Raw genomic sequence first — 11,464 nt, forward strand, 5'->3', positions numbered from 1 at the left:
CCCACCAAAGGCCGATTCTTCTCTTCAGTTCATGAGTCTGGTTATCACTGCCAATCATAATTTCATGTCCCAGGTATTTATATCTATCTACGAGTTCTATTTCTTTCCCACCAATACTGATGTTCTGGTTGGGTATCAAATTGGTCATGATTTTTGTTTTCGAGATATTTATATTTAAACCTACATTTTCTGTAGCCACAACGAGTTCCTGTACCATCTCTCTTGCCATACCTAGATCTTCAGCTATTATAAGTATATTATCGGGCGAAACGTAAGTTGTTTAGATATTCTCCATCTATTTTTATTCCCTTTGTCATCCCATCCAAATTCTTAAAAGCATGTTCTAGCACCGTATTAAAAAGTTTAGGTTACATTGGGTCTCCTTGTCTAACCCCCGTTCTATTTTTATGCGATTACTGTTAGTATGTAATCTGATAGTGGTTGTTGCCTGCAGGTATATTTTGTATAATAATTTAGTATATCTATAATCTAGCCTGCATTCTTTAAAAGTATCTAAATATTAATTATTTATTATTATAAAAGTGATTCTATAAATATATCTTACCTTAATAATGCCTGTTCTTTTAAGCGCACAAATTATTCCTTCACAGGTTTCCATAACTATTTTCCCAATTGTCTGAGGTGCGATGGCCGTCAGAAACTTCAAATCCTCAAACGACTGACCTGTAGCTAGAAACCTTAATGTAGTAGAGAGCCGTTCATTTACTGAAATTGCGTCTCTCATTATCGTATCTTGTTTAATAATCGCAGGCTTTATCATTTCAAGCAATTCCTGATAAATGATATCATTCATTCTGAGAAAATTGAAGTAATCTTTCGGTGCTGTAACTTTCAATTCTGTTAACAAATTTGTATGTGAAAATTTGGAACGTTTTTGCAGCCACTCTTTTGCCCATATTTTTCTTTTCCTACGTTTCTTCTCACTTTCTATGCACGAAGTAATAATAATTGTACATAATAAAATTTCTTCTTCATCCGATATTGTTGATGCCAGCACTTCTACTGATGTTGTCCAACTGTGTTGGGCAACTAGCTTTCGAGTTGATCAACCAAATTGAGAGACATGGTTGGACAACAAGTTGCAGTGTGTATGGGGACCTTTATGCACTTTGTATAAATTAAATATAATGTATATGATTTAATAATATAATAAAAGCAATACGTACAAAACTTATCCAGAAATCACTTTTCGAAATTACACTATTAAATCTAAATTAAGCACTAATTAATACCGATAAGTCAAACTGGATTTTAATTGTACTTGGCACACGTCTTACTCGTTCGAGTGCTAGAACAGAAATGATTCGATTTTTAATATTATTTATAATTTGTCAAGGTATCATTCGATACTAGTCTATCAGTGTATCAATTTTTATTTAGATCATCAATACTGCATTTATTTCTTAATCAAGCTAATGTATGCTTCCAATTTAGGCAGTTCTGTTAATTAAAATTGCTAGATTTAGTAGCAAGAGACCGACGTTACATTGAGAATTTAATTATTTACATTTCCTAACTTTAAGTAATTGGTAAGTATATGTACATGTCGTTCATCTACTTTGTAGATACTACTGGATTACTTTAGAGATTATCCATTTTAGAGGCAATGGAAATGTATTTTTAGTAAATAATTAGGTAACCTATATTGTACTTTTTGTACACGTCACAATACATATGTAAATTATGAAAATAATATTAGGCCTATTATTGTTGTAAACAAAAAAAAATCGAATATAATTCCATTGATTTACACTTGGAATTTTATCAGCCCATAGAACAGGCGGGTTTTAGAAAAGGCTATGGAACAAACGATCACCTATTGGTAATAAAAAATCTTATAGAAAAATGCACTGAATATAATAAATCACTAGCTTTAATAGTTGTCGACTATGAAAAGGCATTCGACACCGTAAATCAACAAAAAATGTTGGAAGCCTTGACAGAATGCCGAATTGACTATCGGTATATAAATATAATTAAACACATATACCAAAACGCAACAGCCAGTGTTAGAGTGGGTGATCGTCAAATCCAGAAATTCCCGATACAACGTGGAGTAAGCCAGGGGGACACCATATCGCCGAAACTGTTCACTACGCTTTTGGAATATATATGTAAAAGGGGAAAACTGACCGACAAGGGCATAAACATAAGCGGAGAAAAGCTTAGCCATCTAAGGTTTGCAGATGATATTGTACTAATAGCTGATAGGATAGATGAGGCCAAAGAACTTTTAAATCATCTCTACCTTTCCTCGTTAGAAGGGGGATTGAAAATAAATATATCTAAAACCCAGATGATGACAAATCTTGTAGTCAGCGAAGATATATGCGTAGGAACAAGATCCATAGACCAGGTAATGGCCTATAAATACCTAGATCATAAGATTCGCATAGGAAAAGATAACCAAACCGTTGAGCTTCTCCGTCGTATAAGACTGACTTGGGCAGCCTTCGGCAAGCTGAACCAAATTTTCAAATCGTCTGATATACCAATATCCCTTAAATGAAAAACGTTTAATCAGTGTGTTTTGCCAGTGTTAACTTACGCTGCGGAAACGTTGACCATGACAAGGAGAACAGTTCAAAAGATCCGTGTGTGTCAAAGGGCGATGGAGCGTGCTATGTTGGGCGTTTCACTACGAGACAAGCTCCCAAATCGCCAGCTACGACAAAGAACAGGAGTGGCTGATGCAGTAGAGAGAGTAGCAACACTGAAATGGAACTTGGCAGGTCACGTGGCTCGAATGACAGATAATAGATGGACAAAGCGGATACTGGAATGGAGACCAAAAGATGATGCCTACCGAAGCAGAGGTCGTCCACCAACACGTTGGACCGACGATCTAAAACTTTGTCATAGGAATTGGATGCAAGAGGCACAAGATCGAAATAGATGGAAAATTGTGAGGTAGATCTATGTCCAGCAGTGGATAAGCGAAGATTGAATGATGATGATGATGATTTACACTTCCCTGTATTCTGGGGCAAATATAAACTACTAACGTTTTTTAAATTATAAAATGCAATATTATAATAGTCAGAGTAAGTGTAAATAAACCGTAAGTGTTTTTTAACAATTAAAAAATCACAACACAATTTTAAAGCGAATCCTTTGGCTGTGATTAAATTATTTGAGGCGGTTTTCAAAATTTCGCTAGATCCCGTACATATGTTTATCGAAGAATTTTCTTAAATCAAAAGCTACTTACTACTAAATAATTATTACATAACATTGTAAGAACGAAGATTAGGGATATTGTGGAAGAAATTGCAAAAATGAAATGGCGCTGGGCAGGTCACGTAGCCCGATATAATGACAACAGGTGGACACGGAGAATTCTAGAATGGAGACCAAGGACGACAACAAGAAGCACGGGAAGACCTCAAAAAATATGGGTAGATGACATAAGAACAGTGGCAGGCAAACAGTGGATTAGATTGGCGCAAGATAGAGAAAGATGGAAGCAATTGGGAGAGACCTACATTCAGGAATGGATGGAAAATGGTTGACAAAGAAGAAGAAGACATAACATTGGCAGATAACTTTTATTAAAAAAAAACATGAGGAAAGAAAAAAAATTAAACCAGAAACGGGAAACAGTTCACCGGTATCAAAACCTATTGCAATCGTTAACTAATTATTCCTACCGCACGTAGATTTGGGTAAACATGATGAAACGGTGTCACTTTCTGCGAAATAGCTAATATTATCTTCTACTGGCTACCTAAAGTTCGAAATAGTTTTAAAAGTTCTCCTTGCTAATTTTATGCTATATGACCCATCTTCCTTTGGAATCCCATCTACAACCTAACCAACACAGTATTCGATAATCTTCGGTTTTGTTTAGATAAACCATTATAAGTTTTGCAAGGGTTTCCAATTAATAAAGGTAAGGTCAGGTGTTGTATAAACTTCATATTTTGGAGCATTTAGTTTTGCGTTCTTTGCAATAGTTACCCATTTATGCGGCAAGTATACAGAGATATTTTTGGCTGCGGTTTCTATTCTAGTATGCATTAAGTCACATTCCGTTTGACTGTGACCAAATATAAGAAATTTTTGATCGATTACTTCAATAGGTAAAGCCCGAACAGCATACAGAAACATGGCAGCAACAAATTGATTTTTCTTCTGATCTCCGCAAGTTTTACTGAATAGTCTAACACTTTTAAACGTTTAGAGGAGGCTCCTAAGATGGTGAAACAAGCAAGACGCTAGTTCTGAGGGCCCACGTCCATCCTCAATCTCAGTCCTCATGAAAGATTTACCAGTCTTATTTCCAGTATTGAAAATTATAAAATTATAAGTAGTAAGTTTCATTTTATAAAATAGAACCGGATCTGTCGGATCTGTTGGAACGTACAGGACCTGTTGCAGATCAAAATTACAGACGTGTATGGTTGAGTCGTTTAACGCAGCGGCAATTTTATCAGAATTTTTTTCATCTCTTGCCCTGTTCTTTAGTTGTATGTGACAATCGTAGTTCTGCTGTAGAGTGTGATTGTCTGCAGGATTTGCTTTTTCAGAGTACACACTGATCTTTCTGTGGTATATAGGATTATAAGAATAAATTAAATTGATTATTTAATACTTCTCGGTGGTACTATTCTTGGAGACAAGTTTTATTGTTTACCTTGCACTGTGATTGATAAAGTTTGAACATGGTAGAAATATTCCATTTTGGATCCAAGTAAAATCTTTTTTAGTTTTTGCGGCAATAATGAGATTCCTTAGTGGGAAAATTTTTTGATATGTTCTTTCAAAAATACAAAAATATTAGTGATTCATCGTATATTTTTGATGTTCCACAGCCGTCCCTTTTATTATGTTCAGTAGTAGTACGATTGGAGAAACGCGTTTTAATTGCAAAATTTAGTATTTCTTTTTATACTTCTTTTTTTAATGATAAAATGAAAGTTTAAAGTTCTTGATCGTCTTGAATTTTCTTCTGTTACGATCCTTTTTTTGCAATGTCTAACTTCTACTAAACTATTTATAAAATCACGTTGTCTATTATTGTTTCAAAGTTTTCAGTTAGATTTAATAATAAGAAGTCGCTGTTCCTTGTCTATTTGTGCATTGCATTTGAGCCTACAATTGTAAAATGTGAAGATTAAATTTTCAAAAAGAGTAATATATATACATTACCTACAACTATCGTAGCAAGGTTTACTTATTGATTTTCCTGGTACGTAGTTACCCTTGCTAGTAACATACGGGTTCCACAGTTTTTTTTTCCATTTTGCGAATGTTTTTTTTTTCAAACTTTTGGTTGTCTTCGTTTTGGGGTTTTTCGTTCGCTGTAAATATTGGTCTCAATTGCTTGGGAATTAGAAATAATTTCGTTGATATTGTAGTGTGTTCATTTAATCTAATTTATTGTCTTTATTTATTATCAAAGGTTCTACATTTATAATACTTACAAGTTTATTAGAATCTTTATATATTTATTACAGTTTTACACTTATCACTAAGAACTAGAACACAACTACTTTAATTTATATCATTTATTTAAAATATTTATTTCGGACTAAAAACTCGACTTTACATTCAAAACTAACTGTAACTTAAATAAAAGGTTTCTCCAAACTCTAATTTCACTATTTGGATGAGTGATTCATCGTTTGAAGGCGGAGAAGTGGAGAAAGACATATGAAAATCCAGTGACGTACACTCACTTTTATTTCAACGTTAATTATATTATCTTGTTTAAATATTTTTGTTCAAAATAGTTCACAATATATTTATCTGCAGGTTTTTACTGAAGCTTCCATCTCTATATCCAAAGACCCTTTTCAAACATATAAATTATAGTTATATTTTTATTTGTTTATTACTATATATTCATATACTTAATCTTATATTATTTATTTTCTTTGTTTTTTCTTAACTTTAAAAACGGTCTCTGGAATAGAGATCGAAACGTCAGTAAAATAAACATGTAAATAGATGTATTGCGGCTTATTTCCAACATTCTCCTTAAAAATACGGAATGCCACAAGCAAAAAGCCACAGAAAAATAAATATTACTATAATTTGTATATTTGAAAACGATCTCTTTATATAGATATCGAAACGTCAGTAAATTAAACATTTCAATTAAATATATTGTTACTTATTTCCAACAATATTGCTAAATATACAGAAGGGCAAGCAAAAAGCCATAGAAAAATAAGTATTACTATCAGTTGTATATTTGAAAACGATCTCTTTATATAGAGATCGAAACATAAGTAAATTAAACCTATAAATAAATATTTGTGGCTTATTCCCTACAGTCTTCTAAAAATACAGAATGCCACAAACAAAAAGCTATAAAAAACAAGTAATTTTGCAGAAAGCTTACTGATGCCACCCGGCTGTCGCGGAAGTTATAATACGCTAAAACGTCTTTTGACGTGACCCGTCCTTAAAGAGTTACACAATGAAATTTTTTTAAAACAAATTTTATTACAGTTTCCACGCCAACCCAAGGGTATGTCTTGTGGCGCGTTACTTTTTTTTAAATAGGTGTTCGCCAAGAGCCATATTGTCCCATTAAATAAAATAAACAAATGAGCATAGAGACATTCAAGAGAAGCATTCTTAAGACATCTGTTATTACAGAAGACGAATTAATCCAAAAGTGTTCCCGATATTCTCAAATCTTTAACAATAAAACATTTTTATTGGTGAGCTGAGTCGTGGGCCAAGATCAAATCTTCAACTTTGGAAAAATGCTGGAACAAACTTTTTGATAAGATTTTGATTGACGATACTGAAGAAGAAAATTGTAAGAAAACGACAGAAGAAATTAAACCTTTCATTAAAAATTTGCCTGGACATGACCAAATTAAATAAGAAGAGATACGTGACTGGTTAGCAGCTGATGACTCAGAATGTAAATTCATCGACCAGGACATCATTGATATGGTTCTTTATCAAGACAACGTGAGCCTATCAGATGACGAAGATGACGACCCAAGAGGCAACAGGTAGCACAAGACCGTCGACGAGATTTTCAATGCTTTAGAGGAAAGAATTTTATACAGTAGGCCTAATTAGTTAGGGACACGACTAGATTCTTAATTTTTGTTGTCATTACATAAAGTTTTGTCCTTTTCAGAGTGCTTTACGTTTCGTCGAACAATCGAATGAGACAAACTCATGACGTTCTGCAAATTAACGATGGAGGGAGAGAGAAACATCTTTGTCAAACAAAAATGGAAACAAATAGCAGATTTCTTTAAAAAAGCATGTTAAACTTGTTCATTTTCCTTAATTTTATTACTTTATTTTGGATTTACTTATTAGAAAACAATACGAAATCAACTCATAGTATTTTTTAATACCAATACTTTGATCAAGAATATTATAAAAAACAATGTTATTTTCAACCGAAATTCTTGTTATCCGAAACGGCCTCCCCCCCAATTATTTCGGTTAACGGAGGTTTTACTGTATAACTAAAAATTTACTATAAAACGACAAACTATAACACTCTTATTATCAATAACACGTTTTATCAATACTACAATAGAGTATTGATAAAACAGTATTGACAACAATAAGTTTACAAACTTATCACATAAAATATACTCACAAAATGCAACACATGAACTACCTACAAAAACGCCAATGTAAATGAACCATCGGTTATGTCTTGATGGACATTTCTTCGGCGAAAAAATAATAAAAACTAGTTTTACAGCTGTCTGGGTCGGGATTTTAAATCGGAGTTTCCTCGCTAATTTCAACGTTGCCAAACGATTGAAAAATAACGAAATGGAACATAAAATTTATTTCATTACAATTTTGTGCTTAATTTTAACTATTGAAAAAATCATGTTTTTTGGTATTTTTATGACGGTAATAATCGCTACGTGGAAGAATACAGGTTTTGTATGACTATAATTACTACTTGTGAAGAATTGGCTACACTGTACGACAACTTCTGGTCAAGTCTACTATAGAGAAGACTGGTAGTTTTCGAGGGCCGCTGTGTACATTAATATTTGAGGATATTCGGCGTTAAAACTATGAAATCACTCTTCTAAATTGAGGATTTCTACTATATATTTATACTAAATACCCATTAGACTAGAATTCCGGCGATTTCCTTGGAACAGACGAGAAGGTCACCCGGACTGGTTTTCATCTGACCTGCTTCTGGAACATTTGAATCGTAAGAGACCCATCAGATATTACCTGAGGTTTCTGCCGGTGTATGATCTAGAAAATACTTGAATGGAATAGAATTAGAAATATAATGTTTACAGTTAAATATGAATCATATATTTATCGTAACAATATTCTGAATATTACTATTTTCATCATTTAGTACGTCGTCACTTTCTAAAATATTGGCAGGTATTTTAGTTTCATTTCTTAACTAAACAATATTACCTAGCCGAAAATTAGTTCTGCGTATTCTCATTGTTATGTATATAATCTTTATCACAATCAGAATAGTCAGAATCAGTTACCTCCTTCCTAGGTTCTTTACGTTGTTCTAGAACGACAAAAGTATCAACAGTTAATGCTCAATACCCATTTTCACCATAAACAATCAAAAACTTATTCAAAATAATTTAAAAACTATTTACGGCACTTTTTCTTTTCTTCGAATTAGAATTTTTTAGTGCAGCATGGTAAATTATTTTAAATTTTGATGTTCGACGTTCGTATTCAGTTCATCGTTCTCTATATTTCCCTATGCGTTTTCTAAATTTTCTAAGGTAACATAAAAATAGGATCCATAAAATGTATGCCGCTGTAGAAATGTATCGTAAAATAAAATGGTTTCAACTTATTTTGAAACATTTTTCATTCTAAATATGCGTGCTGTTATTTATAAAAATTTTAAAGTATAGTATTCTTAATACCAATTACTTACCTTTAGCATGATGAACAATTGCGTCGACGTGAATTGACCGATTCAAAACAAAAGTTTCTTTATTACTTAAATCCACTTTTAGTCCTAAATTTAATATTTTTTCCGCTCTGGAACTCCTTTTACAACAACACTAACAAACGCTAAAATATACCTGAAACGAGTATATATAAATATGCTTGTAATTACAACAAACACTGATAATAATAATTGAATTTAATTATAGGTTTTAATCATGGTACAATAAACACAAGGTATGATACATAATGTTGCAAAATCGGTTCGCTTCGTGCATGACGTAGTCAAGAACGTTTCTTCACGCAACATTTGAATGTAGTTGAATAGAAAAGACTTTTAATTTTAAGTTTTTTTTTATATAATTTGTCTAATTTAAATATGGTCATTATAAAGATATGATAAAATTATGTGATTATAATATTTAATCATAAATAATATTTTGAAATTAATTCAATTTTATTGATTTTTGGTACAGTTATTTTGTTCACATAGATATCCTTTATAAAACAAGTTTTAATTATATTTTATTACACATAGGTACAGGTTGATCAACTTATACTCCACAGTTCGATATTTTAGATGTTTAAAAAGATACAAAAAATGGTATCTACATAAAAATGGGTCGAATACAGATAAAAATTTTAAAATTATTTTCAAATATACAAGGTATTCTTACTTCTTAATTTGTTAATGATCACTTTGTAATGTAGGTACACAAAATTTGGTCGTATATGCTGAACTTAACACAAAATCAAAATTAACAATGATAAAGTCAACTTTATTTAGATCGGATAAGCTAGCTGGCCATCGAATATGAGTAGTGAGGTCACACAATATTGCACAACCTTTAATGACATCTTTTGTAATTTTCACACATAAAATTATCTTGGTATTGTTTAATAATAATAATAATAATAATAATATGTAATAGTGGCACATAATAGACCAGATCTCATACTAGTTAATAAACTAAAGAAACAAACAACACTAATTGATGTGGCGATACCTAACAACAATAATCTTCGTATTAAACAAAACGAAAAGATCGCCAAATACAGGGATCTGGAAATTCAAATACGAAGACAGTGGAGAATGGAAAGTACCCAGATAATACCTATTATTCTCTCTACTACTGGAGTTATTCCGAAGAACCTCCTAGAAAACATAAGAAAGCTAGGTCTGAATGAACATCTCTACAAGACCATGCAGAAAGCTGTACTTCTTTCAACATCCAGATGTGTACGAAAATTTTTGGGAGATACTCCAGCATACCAAGTCACCTAAGGCTCGATAACACGGAAAGAGTCCCACCAGAGCTCAATCCTTTTGATACCGTAGGTATCTGGGATGAGTGAATTTTCCCCTTAGAGGGAGTGAGAGCCGTATGGCTAAATCTGGATAATATGTAATAATATATGTAAGCACTACAAGCCTAGTAGGCCCATGGCTGATGTACTATCCTTTGTCACTCCATTTTCTTTCCCAGTTCGTTACGTTAAGTCTTCTTATATCTTCTTTAACTTCGTTGCTCCATCTTGACCTCGGTCTTCCTCTTCGCCTTTTGCCTGCTAATGCACTAGATAGTGCCATTCTGGGAATTCTAGATGGAATCATTCTCTGTATATGGCCCAAGCATCTAAGTCTTTGAACCTTAATTACCGCTAATATGTTGCCACATACGAGTATATTTCTATTGGCCTTATTACGGTCTTGTATGTCCTTACTTTTGCTCTTTGAGATATATAAGATATAACGAGTTAAACGTGAAGTATAGGTTTTACTATAAAATTTTTAAAGAACATTTTATTTGTAGATTTGAAAAGCCTCAAATTGACACTTGTTGTGAATGTGAACTGCTCAATACTAGAATAAAAATTCTTCAGTTAAATGAAACATCCAAACGACTTACAGTTGCGCAGCTACTTGTGCATGAGAGGCGTAGCAAAAAGTTTTATTCATCCCTTCCACAGACAGAAATATATTACCTTAGACAACTGTCCGTCTATCCGTTTGTCATCCACAATAGTGATAATGGCACTGCAACATTTTATTTATATCTCCAGGGAATTGCTGGAAAGGGAAGTAATGAAGTTTGCTCTTTCTTAAAGAAGTATATTGACGAGAATGTTTCAGCTAGTATAGATGAGTTGTGCTTATACAGTAACAGCTGTACAGGACAACAGTTCGTTTTACAAGCCTTCGGCCTTGTAAAACGAAACCTAAGGAAACATGATAGATTGTACACTATAAAAGATATATCAGAAATAATATTGTCATCTACAAAACAGGGGAAATTTACTGTGGATTTAGTAGAAAATGCAAATGTTTTGGACTTTTAAAGTTGGTGGCCCAAATTTTAGAAGAAAAAGGCTGTTTCAGCAGAAAGCAAAATTGAGGAAAAAAAATGGAAATGTTTACTATTTCTTCCTACCACGAATTTATTTGTGAAAGATTTAAAAAAAGGAGTGGTTATTGTATCTGATTATCTGGTGGATTTCTTAAGACAACCTTTAAATTATTATCTAATCCACTGTGTATTGCTGAGTTATC

Source organism: Diabrotica undecimpunctata, chromosome 4, assembly GCF_040954645.1.
Source record: "Diabrotica undecimpunctata isolate CICGRU chromosome 4, icDiaUnde3, whole genome shotgun sequence".
Lineage (NCBI taxonomy): Eukaryota > Metazoa > Arthropoda > Insecta > Coleoptera > Chrysomelidae > Diabrotica > Diabrotica undecimpunctata.